Consider the following 13609-nt stretch of genomic DNA (forward strand, 5'->3'; position numbering starts at 1 on the left):
CTTGATACTTTGCTTGATCTGGGTCTTGAGCTTCTCCTGAGCGGTGGCAGACCTGCAAGGAATCAACTACCAGCGAGCGTATAAAGCGAGACCAAGGCTCAGGGCCTTCAGTTACCTGGAGGGGAGTCGGAGAGGCAGCGAATCCTGTGAGGAACCACAATCCAGGAAGGATGAGAAGGTCATTGTCAGGGTACAGAGGAGATTAAGTTAAAGATTTACCAGTTTATAAGCAAGCGCAGAGCCAAGGAACGGTGCTGGGGCAGATCAAATAATAGGAAGCTGTGATCAGTTGGAAGGCAAGAGTGATTAAATGACAGAAGAGATGATGGTGCAAGGCAAAAGTCAGGGAAATAAAAAGTAACATTTTGTAAGCACAGATACCAGGAGTGGGGTTTGAACCCACATAGACATTTGTCTATTGGATCTTAAGTCCAACGCCTTAACCACTCGGCCATCCTGGTACATTAGCCCGCCACTGAAAATGAAATTTAATGTGATCCGGGTGCCATCTGGCCTTTTCCAATATAAAGTTATGACTCCTCTCCCATGCTAAATTGGACTCTTCATTATTTATGAACCTCAATCGGATCACCCCTCATTCTAGGTTTCTCTAAGGTGTAGGGTCCCAACTCTTTTAGTCTAACTTGATAACCAAGATGTCTTATGCTGGGAATTCGTCGAATGTCTCTCCTCTGTACCCTTTCCAAAGCCTCAATATCACCCATCATGTGAGGAGACCAAGACTGGATACAATATTCCAAGTGAGTCCTGACCAAGGTTTCATAAAAGGACAAATTCGGGACATCTCAGATACTGAAGGAGTCCGTGTCCAGAAGCAGCAAGACCTGGACAACATTCAGACTTGGGCTGCTAAGTGGCAAGTAACATTCACATCACATAAGTACCAGGCAATGACCATCTCCAACAAGAGAGAATGTAACCATCTCCCTTTGACGATCAACAGCATTACCATCGCTGAATCCCCCCACCATCAACATCCTGGGGGTTACCATTGACAAAAGCTTAACTGGACCATTCATATACATACTCTGGCTACAAGAGTAAATCAGATAGTGGGAATTCTGTGATGAGCAACTCAGCTCAAGGCACGTGGTGAAATGCTCATTAGGAGAGCTGGAGAAATGGACTGGTCAGGTGGGCAGAAAAGTGGCAAATGGAACTCAACTTGGACAAGTGTGAGGTGATGCCTTTGGTGAGGTCAAACACAGCAAAGGAATACACAATTAATGGGTGAATGCTGAGAGGTGTAGAGGAAGTGAGGGACCTTGAAGTGAATGTCCACAAATCCCTGAAAGTAGCAGGACAGGTTGATAAGTTGGTTGAGAAGGCTTATGGAATCCTTTCCTTTATTAGCCGATGTATAGAATATCAGAGCAGGGAGGTTATGCTGGAACTGTATCAATCATTAGTTAGGCCACAACTTGAGTTCTGTGTGCAGTTCTGGTCACCTCATTCCAGAAAGGATGTAATTGCACTAGAGAGGTTACAGAGGAGATTTACGAGGATGTTGCCAGCTCTGGAAAAATGCAGCGATGAGGAAAGATTGGATCAGCTGGGGTTCAATAGAGGAGGCTGAGGGGAGATTTGATTGAAATGTACAAAATTGTGAGGGTCTGGATAGAATGGATGGGAAGGGTCTATTTACCTTAGTAGGGAGGTCAGTGACTAGGGGGCATAGATTTAAATTGATGTGTTGAACAATTAGAGGGGAGATGAGGAAAGGTTTTTTCACCCAGAGGGCTGTGGGAGTCTGGAACTCACTGCCTGTAAGGGTAGCTGAGGCAGAAACCCTCAACTCATTTAAAAGGTGTCTGGATGTGCACCTCAAGTACCTGAACCTGCAGGGCTACGGTCCAAATGCTGGGCAATGGGATTCAGCTGGGCGGCTCGTTTTTCGGCCTGCCTGTGCTGTAAACTTTCTATGTTCTATAATTCTATGCAGACACAATGGGCCGAATGGCCTCCTTCTGCACTGCAATAATTTTGTGATTTTTGACTCTCCAAAACTTGTCAACCATCTACAGGCACAAACCAGGATGAGTGCAGCACCAACAATACTCTGGAAACCCGACACTGTCCAGGACAAAGCAGCCGCCTTGATTGTCACCCCATTCACCACCTTAAACATTCACTCCCTTCATCACTGACACACAGTGGCAGTAGTGTGTACCATCTACCAGATGCACTGCTGCAACTCACCAAGGCTCCGCAGACAGCACCTTCCAAACCGAAGACCTCCACCACCTTGAAGGACAAGGGCTGCAGATGCATGGAAACACCACCATGTGCAAGCTCCCCTCCAAGTCACACACCATCTGATCTGCAAATATATCGCTGTTCATGCACTGATGCTGGGTCAAAATTCTGGATCTCCCTTCCTAACAGCACTGTGGGTGTACCTACACCACATGGAGTGCAGCAATTCAAGAAGGGAGCTCACCGCCACCTTGTCAAGGACAATTAGGGATGGGTAACAAATTCTGGCCTTGCCAGTGTCGCTCACATCCCATGAAAGAATATGCCTCATTTTATACTCAATTGTCCTCTGAATGCAGCCCAACCCTCTATTTGCTCCAACTATCACTTCACAGCATTGCTGCTGTAACTTTAGAGATCTGTGCACTAGAACATTCAGATCTCTGCTCAAAATTATTTTCTTTCTCCATCTGCTTTAATGTTTTTCCCTGAAGGGTGTATGAATGTTGAGCATTCGCCCTGTCCACATGAATAACACTGCATTTACCCAAATTAAACATCATTTACCAGTCATGAACCCAATCTCCCAACACATTAAGATCAGCCTGAAACAGTCGAGTATCGTCTACAGTCTAAACACTCGCACAGATCTTCAAATCATCTGTCAATTTACAGATGGTGCGCCCTACACCTACATCCAGATCATTAATAAAAATAGTAAAGAGCAACAGTCCCAACACCGATCCCTGTGGGACACCACTGGTAACTGGTCTCCAAACAGATCCAGATCCATCTGTAACTACTTTCTGCCTACGTCTGCCGGTCAGTTCCCAATCCAGATCAATATATTACCACTGATACCAGGGCCTTTAATCTTATCGAGAAGCCTCTTGTGTGGAACCTTATCAAAATCTTTTGGCTGAGATCTGCTAATTGAACACAGGCCGGGGATGAGGCCTAGGCCTGTCCTGCTTTGTGTGTGGGTCTCAGGACCACACAAGGTGAGATCAGCTCACTGAGCACAGGCCCATCCTGCTCTATATGGTGCTCAGTACCTCACCAAATGAGAATAACTAACACACCACAGGCCATGGAGCCTCGGCCCATCCTTCCCTGATTGCGGTTCAGTGCCAACCAGGTCAGATCAGCTAATTCAGCACAGGCCGGAGATGGAAGCTGGATCTTTCCTGCTCTGGGGACTCCGTACCATACCAGGTGCGATGAAGTAAAATACCACAGGCCGGGGATGGAGCCTGTGATTTCCCTGTTCTGTGTGGGGCTCTGGACAACAACGTGTGAGAAGAACTATCATCCCTCAGGCTGAGGAAGGAGCCTGGGCCCAGTCTGTTCTGTGTGGCTCCTACCACACTGAGTGGGATCAGTTAACACAACACAGTCCATGAATACAACCAGGCCCTTTCCTGCTCCGTGTGGCTCAGTATCACACCAGGTGGCATCAGCTAACACAGCACAGGCTGGGGCTGGGGCTGGAGCCTGGGCTCGCCCTGCTCTGTGGGCTCAGTAACAACCCGTGAGATGAACTTTTTTCAAAAGACTTCAGTGTATTTATCTCTGTCCAACACTCTGAGGCAGCTTTCTGTGTTTATAAAGAGTGTAATTTATTGACTATTCTCTTGGATCAAACAGGGTAACAGACAAAGGTCTGTGTGCAGAGGGTTTGGGGGTGAGCTCTGATTCCTAACCCTTTCTGGATTGTGAGGAATAAACAATGAATGAGAGAGAGGGAATGTGGGAGAAGGGATGATGGAAGAATTTGTCCGTGAACCTGATTAAAAGTGGCTCAAACGCAAGATAATATTAAGATATCAAGAGCAGAACATTAACATAATCTGAGTTCCGCGCTCTGGTCTGGTCCCATTCCCCTGAAGTGAGGAATGAACGGGTGGGGAAATTCCACCTGGAGTTATATTTGTCTCCAATGAAGATGAGTTCACAGTGAGGCTGGAATAGCTCAGTTGGGAGAACACTAGATTGAAGAACCAGGATACAATCCCTGGTTTCATCAGTTTTAATTTGGTGTCTCCTTCATTTTAAGTAGAGAGAATCAGAGGGGAGATTTTCCACTCTTGACCCCATGGGCTGAATTTTAAACTAACGGTGCGGATCTCGGCAGAGGCACCGGAAGTGGGTGTCGTCACCACACGAGTGAAATGTGGCCGACCGACCCCGATCACGGAGCAGCCGACCAATTAATGAAGGGGAGGCGTGGGGCTCATGTAAACAAGGACCAGAGGTAGGGAACGAGGCACCGATGGCACCGACATCTGACACAACGGCAGGTGCTGGCACCATATTGAAAGGGCTGCCAGACCTGCATTCACTGCTGCCTGGTTTAAAGGAGTGTCTTCCTGAGAGCCCTCTGCTGCCCCAGGTCCCGTTCTGCTTCCTCTGATGCCCCAGGTCCCGTTCTGCTGTCCCAGGACCCGTTCTGCTGCCCCAAGACCCGTTCTGCTGCCTCTGATGCCCCAGGACCCGTTCTGCTGCCTCTGCTGCTCCAGGACCCGTTCTGCTGCATCTGCTGCCCTAGGATCCGTTCTGCTGCCCCAAGACCCGTTCTGCTGCCTCTGATGTCCCAGGACCCGTTCTGCTGCCCCAGGACCCGTTCTGCTCCCTCTGCTGCTCCAGGACCCATTCTGCTGCCCCATGACCTGTTCTGCTGCCTCTGATGCCCCAGGACCCGTTCTGCCGCCCCAGGACCCGTTCTGCTGCCTCTGCTGCTCCAGGACCCGTTCTGCTGCCCCAGGACCCGTTCTGCTGCCTCTGCTGCCCCAGGACCCGTTCTGCTGCATCTGCTGCCCTAGGATCCGTTCTGCTGCCCCAAGACCCGTTCTGCTGCCTCTGATGCCCCAGGACCCGTTCTGCTGCCCCAGGACCCGTTCTGCTGCCTCTGCTGCTCCAGGACCCATTCTGCTGCCCCAGGACCCGTTCTGCTGCCTCTGATGCCCCAGGACCCGTTCTGCCGCCCCAGGACCCGTTCTCCTGCCTCTGCTGCTCCAGGACCCGTTCTGCTGCCCCAGGACCCGTTCTGCTGCCTCTGCTGCCCCAGGACCCGTTCTGCTGCCTCTGATGCCGCAGGACCCGTTCTGCTGCCCCAGGACCCGTTCTGCTGCCTCTGCTGCTCCAGGACCCGTTCTGCTGCCCCAGGACCCGTTCTGCTGCCTCTGCTGCCCCAGGACCCGTTCTGCTGCCTCTGCTGCTCCAGGACTCATTCTGCTGCATCTGCTGCCCCAGAACCTGTTCTGCTGCCTCCGCTGCCCCAGGACCTGTTCTGCTGCATCTGCTGCCCCAGGACCTGTTCTGCTGCCTCTGCTGCCCCAGGACCCGTTCTGCTGCATCTGCTGCCCCAAGACCAGTTCTGCTGCATCTGCTGCCCCAGGACCTGTTCTGCTGCCTCTGCTGCCCCAGACCAGTTCTGCTGCATCTGCTGCCCCAGGACCTGTTCAGCTGCCTCCGTTGCCCCAGGACCTGTTCTGCTGCCTCTGCTGCCCCAGGACCTGTTCTGCTGCCTCTGCTGCCCCAGGACCTGTTCTGCTGCATCTGCTGCCCCAGGACCTGTTCTGCTGCATCTGCTGCCCCAGGACCTGTTCTGCTGCCTCCGTTGCCCCAGGACCTGTTCTGCTGCCTCTGCTGCCCCAGGACCCGTTCTGCTGCCTCCGTTGCCCCAGGACCTGTTCTGCTGCCTCTGCTGCCCCAGGACCAGTTCTGCTGCATCTGCTGCCCCAGGACCTGTTCTGCTGCCTCTGCTGCCCCAGGACCTGTTCTGATGCATCTGCTGCCCCAGGACCTGTTCTGCTGCCTCCGTTGCCCCAGGACCTGTTCTGCTGCCTCTGCTGCCCCAGGACCTGTTCTGCTGCCTCTGATGCCCAGGACCCGTTCTGCTGTCACTGATGCCCCAGGACCCGTTCTGCTGTCACTGATGCCCCAGGACCCGTTCTGCTGTCTCTGCTGCCTGATAGGTAAGGGGCTGAATGCGAGCCTGCAGTGACCATGGTCCAATGGTTTGGCGATGCCTTCCTGCAGGTTTGCCTCCAGGTGACAACAGATAGGTGGAAGATCCTCTTCCCCAGGGATGGGAGGTGGTCACCTGTCCACCTGACCAAGCAAAGCTGCTTTGAGATAGTAGGTGAAGTCAGCAGCCGTGGGGTCACCCCCAAGACATGGATCCAGTGCACGAAGTGGGTCAATGACCGGATCCGGGCTGCTCAGGCGCAAACTCAAAACACTTTGGACCCTTTGGACATTGCGCATGGCAGAGTGAGAGGGAGTGTTTGGTGGAAAGGGAGTGACCACCCAGTCATGTGTATTGGGGAAGTACAGCAAGACATGCTGCCTGAGGCTTGGCTGCATCTCGGTGGGAGGTGCACATCAGTCATTGTATAAACTCACACAGTCCCTCGAGAGGTGCCACATGCAGGAGGAATCTGTGTGTCCACATCATGGACTGCTGGACTATCACCATCAGAGATATTGGGTTTGTCCCCGCTGGGAGACTAACTTTGTTGATCATAGTGGCTGCAGGAGAAGTCAGGCCACAATCGGAAAGAGCATGTCAAGACTGGCAGTGGATGCCTTATCTCCATGTCCTCATCCCGATGGAGGAGGAGGCCATGGAACAGGGCGGGCAGCAAAGCAGCTGCTCCATAGCTGATGGAGAGACAGGGACACCTACCTAAGAGAGTGAGTGAACATCTCCTGGGGCACAAGGGAGCATCCGCTGCAAAGGAGCCATACTGCTCATCTGTTCACCACTGCATCAATGGAGCTGCACAGTAGGGGTGGTTGGAATGTCACGATGGGCAGACCCTAACCCTTCAATGTCCCTGTTTTCACATGCAGGCTAGGATGAACGACAAGAGCGAAGAGCTGGAGAGACTGTGGGACAGCCAGACACCTCTGAGGAGGAGGAGGGAGCCTCAGAGGGTGCACCATCACCTCATTCCCCTGCACCCTCCACCAGCACAGAAACCCTCACTCGGTGTGTATCCACTTGCTGTTAGATTTGGGCACACAAGCTGGTGAGCACGTCACAGACAGGCCCGGGCAGCTGACGGAGGCTGTGACAGCCGAGGCCACTGGCAGTTGGAAGTCTGTGGGAGGCCAGGCCCATGCTGAGTCCCAGGCTGATGACGTGCCTCTGGTGTCACCAGCAACACGGGAAATACTGCAGCTGCAGCAAGAGGTCAGGCAACATCTGGCAGAGTTGCCAGAGGTTATGTGTACCCAAGTTCGGATGATGGAGGAGTCCATCCAGGCCTTCCATGCTGCACTGTCTCTGATGGGGGGGTGTCTGGCTTCCTTCCTTGAGAGATTGGTGACTCTGATGGAGAGCCAGATCCAGCCGACCAATCAGTGGCTGCCGGAGATGCGCGCAGACCTGCACTCCAACGCTTTGTCCATGAGATCCATCCAGCGGTGACAAGGTGAGAGGGGGGACGAGGCACCTGAACTCTTCACCAGGTCCACATCCCTCTCAGGTCAGCAGCGAGGTACAAGTGTGTCTTATAAGGGGGAGGAGCAGCTGGCTGCTACATCTGGGGTCTCCTCTCAGGGTGCTCCTGGTGTGGACAGTAGCTCCAAAGCCCCTCTGCCAGTGACACAAGTGATGCCAGTGCCTGCCTCCATCATCCTTGATGACAGAGGGGGGTCCCTGTACCTGTGCAGGAGGCCCTCAGTGTGCCGGGGCCCTCCAGGCCTCAGGCAGTAAGAGGACGGCCACCAATGTCATCCCAAGCCATGGGGCAGCAAGGTCAGCAGCCTGTCTCCATCTCAGCTGACAGAGCAGGGGGAGCACCACGTAGGAGCACCCGGAAAAGATTTAAGAAGAGCACCTAGATTCACTGAGGGGTTCACGGGTGAATGTACATTCCAGATGGATTGGGTTGTGTTTGGTGTCACACGGCATAACGAAATGATGTTCTCTCACTATGTCTCCTTCTTATTGTTGATACCCTTTGGGACTTCATTTAAACCCTTCCTCCCAAGGGGCTGGAAGTGAGGGACCAAGCCCTGAGTTTACAAAGCTTCGGCCTTGTCACTGTGCGATGTGTACCTGGACGCTGCAGAACAGAAGGAAGGAGGTGACAACAGGGCTGCTTAAAGCTAAGACTTTATTGCTGTGGTTTCAGAAGGTGGTAAGGCTCAAAGGAAACTTGAATGTATAAGGGTGTCTCATGTCTCCCTTGTGTGTATCTCATGGCCCCTTTCCTACTGTGCCTGAGGTTCTTCATCTGGCACTGCTTGGGCAGCATCCTCCTCCACATCCCCATCATCAGAGGAGACATCACACTCCACGATATCCTCACTAGTCAACACCTCACCTCTCTGTAATGCCAGATTGTGCTGTGCACAGCAAACCACCACGATATGCGAGACCTTCGCAGGGACATACTGAAGGGCTCCACTGGATCGATCTAGGCACCTGAATCTCATCTTCAGGAGACCAATGGCCTCCTTGACGGTCGCTCGGGTTGACCCGCAGCAGGTGTTGTACCTCTCCTCTGCATCCGTGCGTGGGTTCCTCACAGACGTCAGTAGTCATGTCCTCAGTGGGTAGCCCTTGTCTCCAAGGATCCATCTCTGAAAGCGGATGGGGCCGCGAAAAGGTTCTGGCACCTGGGAGTGCCTTGGTATGCAGGCGTTGTGGCTGCTTCCCGGGATTTGTGCACACACCTGTGGGATCCATTTGCAGTGGTCGCAGACCAATTGCACACTGAGCAAGTGGAAGCCCTTCCTGTTGAAGGCTGCTGGCTGGTCTGCAGGAGCCTTGATGGTCACATGGGTGCAGTCAATGACACCCTACACCTGGTGGAATCCAGCGATGGCCCCGAATCCTATCGCTCTCTCAGCTTGACTGTTTGGATCAATGTGCACATAGTCACCGGCCCTCCTGAACAGGACATTGGTGACCTCCTTGATGCACTGATTCACTACAGACTGTGAGATTCCACACATATCTCCAGTGGATCCCCGCAATGATCTGGTGGTGAAGAAGTTCAGTGGCACGGTGACCTTCAGTGACACTGGCATCAGGTGCCCACCAAGTCGCATGGGGCACAGCTGCATCATGGCAGAGCGATCAGTGACGACCTCCGTGGAGAGGTGCAGTCTGGGGAGACACTGTCACTCGGACATCTGCAGGTAGTTGAACCTCGGCTGAGGTGTTCCTCTGCCTCCTTCTCCAGCCTCCTGTTCGAGGCTGGCCTTCCTGTGGGCCCCCAAGCTGCTGTGGTGCCCCTGCTGGTGCCTGCGCCTCCCTCCCTTCCTCTCTACTTCTCCTCCTCCTCCTCAATGGGAGCCTCGAATCCAATGAGAGCCTCGAATGAGGCCCATGACAGGTTGCCCCTCCCTGAGTGCAAGGCCTTCACAGTAAACAACACCCAGCCACATTTACCTCACTTGTCACCCTCAATGAAGTGGCACTGCCCCAATGGCACCCTGGTGTTGTTCCCTCTGCAGAGCTGGCACATTGGCCCCCACTCCTGACAGTGTTTCCCGATGCCCTTTCCCCCTCCACCCTTGCTGCCAAGTTTTGCTGCCTCACCCGATAGCTTCCCAGTGAAGACAACACTCAGCTCCCACCTCCCAGTCACCTCCTTTAACCAGGCGAGGCTCTGAAGCCCCGTGGTTCCCGTGTGCTATTAGTTCAATTGGATCCAGTGAATAAAATTGCTGACAATTGGACTCATAAATACTTTAAATGCCTTCTTGCCGAGTGGATGTGCGAAGTCTGCCCTCCATGTCAGCCGCCGACAGAAAAATCCGGTCCAACGTCTTCCATCCCTATTTTATGCACCCCTCTCCCCCTCCCCGGCCTCCATTCCCGTCTCCAACGGTCCCTTAAAATTCTGGCGCATGTCTCTAAGACTAATGGGAGTGAAACCAGATCTGCTCCTTAGACTGAACAGGGAGAGCTGCTCTCTCTGTGTTTAAAGTGAATGAATCTGCTCTTTACCTTGTCTTACTGGAACGTTCACTGTCTGGAGATGTCTGTTTGAAAATGTTTTCCTGTTATATTAATGGAGCAGAGGAGCAGATGTGAGGTACTGTTGAACAGAGAGGTTTGGAAGTGGGTGAAGGGGTGGAGTGACGGTGTGAGTGAGAGGCGCAGTGAGTTGGCCATTCTCAATAGAGTGTCAGGAATGAAGGTCAGAGGAACAGACCAGGCAGGAAACACAGAAAGAGCGAGGAGAAGCTGGTGTGAAAAACAGAGATTAAACAACAGGCTTGTTCATTTGGTTTGGGTCTGGTGTTTAGAATACCCGGAATCTGGGTTCACTTCCCTTCCAACTCAGCGAATTGTATCAACATTATGTTCATAAAACCATAGAATGATACCCAAAGAAGGAGACCATTTGGTCCATTGTGTCAGTGCTGTCTCCTGTAATCTGTACATTTTTCCTTCCAGTATTTATCCCTATCGCTTTTCAAAGTTACTACTGAATCTGCTTTCAAGTCCTGATCAGACAGTGCATTCCAGATCACAACGCATCACTGTATAAAAAATCATTCCTCATTTCGCCTCTGGTCTTTTCTCAATCACCTGATAAATACCTCCTCTGGTTACTGACCCTTTTGCCACTGGAAACAATTTCTCCTTATTTAACTTATTGAAAACCTTCTTGAAGATGTCACATACTAGACTGCCAGTAAAACTGAAGCCCATGGAATAAAAGGGACAATGACAGCATGCATATGAAGTTTGCAGACTGATAGGAACATAGGAGCAGGAGTAGGCCATTCAGCCCATCGAGCCCACCCTGCCATTCAATATGATGATGACTGATCGTCCACTTCAATGCCTTTTTCCCACACTATCTCCATCTCCCCTATGTCATTTGTATTTAGAAATCTGTCAATCTCTGCTTTAAACATACTCAATGACTGAACTTCCACAGCCCTCTGAGGTAGAGAATTCCAAAGATTCACAACCCACTGAGTAAAAAAATTTCTCCTCATCGCTGTCCTAAGTGGCTTTCCCCTTACGTTGAAATTGTGTCCCCTGGTTCTAGACTCCTCAACCGGGGGAAACATCTTAGCTTCATCTACCTGTCTATCCCTTTAAATATTTTGTAAGTTTCAATGAGATCACCTCTCATTCTTCAAAACTCTAGAGAATACAGGCCCAGTTTCCCCAATCTCTCTTCATTTGACAGTCCCGCCATCCCGGGAACAAGTCTGGTGAACCTTCGTTGCAGTCCCTCGATGGCAATGATATCCTTCCTAATGTAAGGGGAACAAAACTTCACACAGTATTCCAAAGTGCAGTCCAACCAAGGTTATATACAATTGAAGCAAGACTTCACTACTCCTATACTCAAATCCTCTTGCGATAGGGGCGAACATATCATTCGTCTTCTGAATTGCTTGCTGCACCTGCATGTTAGCTTTCAGTCACTTATTGACAAGGACACCCAGGCCCCTTTGTACATTCACACTCTTACCATTTAACAAATAATCTGCACATCTGTTTCTCCTGCCAAAGTGGATAACCTCACATTTTTACACATTATATTTCATGTGCCACTTTCTTGTCCACTCACTAAGTCTGTCCAAATTCCCTTGAAGCCGCTTTGCATTTTCCTCACAACACACATTCCCACCTAGTTTTGTGTCATCTGCAAACTTTGAAATACTACATTTGGTCCCCACATCCAAATCATGTGAACAGCTGGGTCACAGTGTGGTGGTGAACAGTTGTATTTCTGTCTGGAGCAAGGTTTACAGTGGGTTCCCCATGGTTCCTCATAACATCAGTTATGTGCAGAGACTGGAAAAGCTGGGGTTGTTCTCCTTGGAGCAGAGCAAGTTCAGAACAACTTTGACAGAGTTAGAATCAAGGAATCAAATGGTTACAATACAGAAGGAGACCATTCAGTCAATCATGTCCATGACAGCTCTTTGCAAGAGCAGATCAGCGAATTCCACTCCTCTGCCCTTTCATTGTAGCCCTGCAAATTTTCTCTATTCAGGTGATTATCCAATTCCCTTTTGAAAGCCACGATTGAATCTGCCTCCAGCACACTCTCAGGCAGTGTATTCCAGATCCGAACCACTCACTCTGTCCCACACCCCTGGTACCATTGCAGAACATCTTTTCTGTTCATTTCATCCCTCATAAATAATTGAAATGAAATGTTTATTAGGAAATGCACAACATAAAAAGGAGAGAGAAATAAATGCTGAGTAAAATAGAAGTCAATGTTTGGAAGGTAAAAAGAGCAAAAGATGTAACTTTTATTCTGGATGAATGAGAGGAATATATCACACTTTGGGGATTTTGTCAGAGGATTTACTGATAAACCTGGGATTTGAAAGGAAGCTGGTTCATGGTTTACAGAACAAATTCAGCCCCTGGGGTGGAGCCAACAGCTGCACCGTCCAATAACAGACAGGCCGGGGACACTGTCTCAGGCCTAGTGAGCTCAGTCGATGAAAGCATGAAACTCTGAATCTCAAGTTTTTGAGTTTGAGCCCACGGTGGGTGTTTTCTATTTCCTTTTTAGGCTGATTTTACAGGCGTTATCCAGCTCTGAATTCCTCGGCAGGGAGTTCAAGGAGTGTTTGAAATGAGATTCAACAGCAGTATGAGAAAGTCTCTCCTTGATTCAGGACTCTTACCTCTCTGCAGGATCTCACTGCTGAAGACTGAACTTTATCTCATTTCATTCTCAGCTCAGGGTCAGTGTGGTTCACTGGGACTTCTGGCTGTCTCCCACTTCACAATCCATCAGTGCTGAGAAATCAATGGGGAATATTACTCACATGTTGTAATGTTTTATAAATACTTGAATGTATTTCACACTGTGTCTAACAGTGTGAATCTCCCCTGGTATATCAGCTCACCAACACTTCAACAGAACATTCACATCATGTGATCTCTGAGATCTGTTCAGATCCCTTTCCCAAGACCTGGAAAGTGGGTTTGGGCTGGATCACTCTTTTTCAGCTGGCACAGACACGATTGCTAAATGGTCTCATTCTGTGCCATAAATTTTCTCCATTTTCTATGTTCTATGAAGTGAGGTGTGATTGGGAGGGGCAATTCCACCAGGGTTATATTTTCTACCAAAACAATGACACAAGGGATACTTCACTTTTTTATTCATTCATTCATGCGATGTGGGCATCGCTGGCTCGGCCAGCATTTATTGCCCATCCCTAGTTGCCCATGAGAAGGTGGTGGTGAACTGCCTTCTTGAACCGCTGCAGTCCATCTGGGGTAGGTACACCCACAGTGCTGTGAGGAAGGGAGTTCCAGGATTTTGACCCAGCGACAGTGAAGGAACGGCGATATAGTTCCAAGTCAGGATGGTGTGTGGCTTGGAGGGGAACTTGCAGGTGGTGGTATCCCCTGCATTTGCTGCCCTTGCCC

General features: G+C 50.7%; 1 non-coding gene across 1 annotated transcript; it reads right to left on the reverse strand.

Annotated features, from left to right (window-relative positions):
* Nucleotides 1-378: 378 nt before the first annotated feature.
* Nucleotides 379-461, reverse strand: trnal-uaa (transfer RNA leucine (anticodon UAA)). The gene has a single exon. It is a non-coding gene; the product is annotated as a tRNA-Leu (tRNA).
* Between the last annotated feature and the right edge of the window lie 13148 nt (nucleotides 462-13609).

Source organism: Heterodontus francisci, unplaced genomic scaffold, assembly GCF_036365525.1.
Source record: "Heterodontus francisci isolate sHetFra1 unplaced genomic scaffold, sHetFra1.hap1 HAP1_SCAFFOLD_148, whole genome shotgun sequence".
Taxonomy (NCBI): domain Eukaryota; kingdom Metazoa; phylum Chordata; class Chondrichthyes; order Heterodontiformes; family Heterodontidae; genus Heterodontus; species Heterodontus francisci.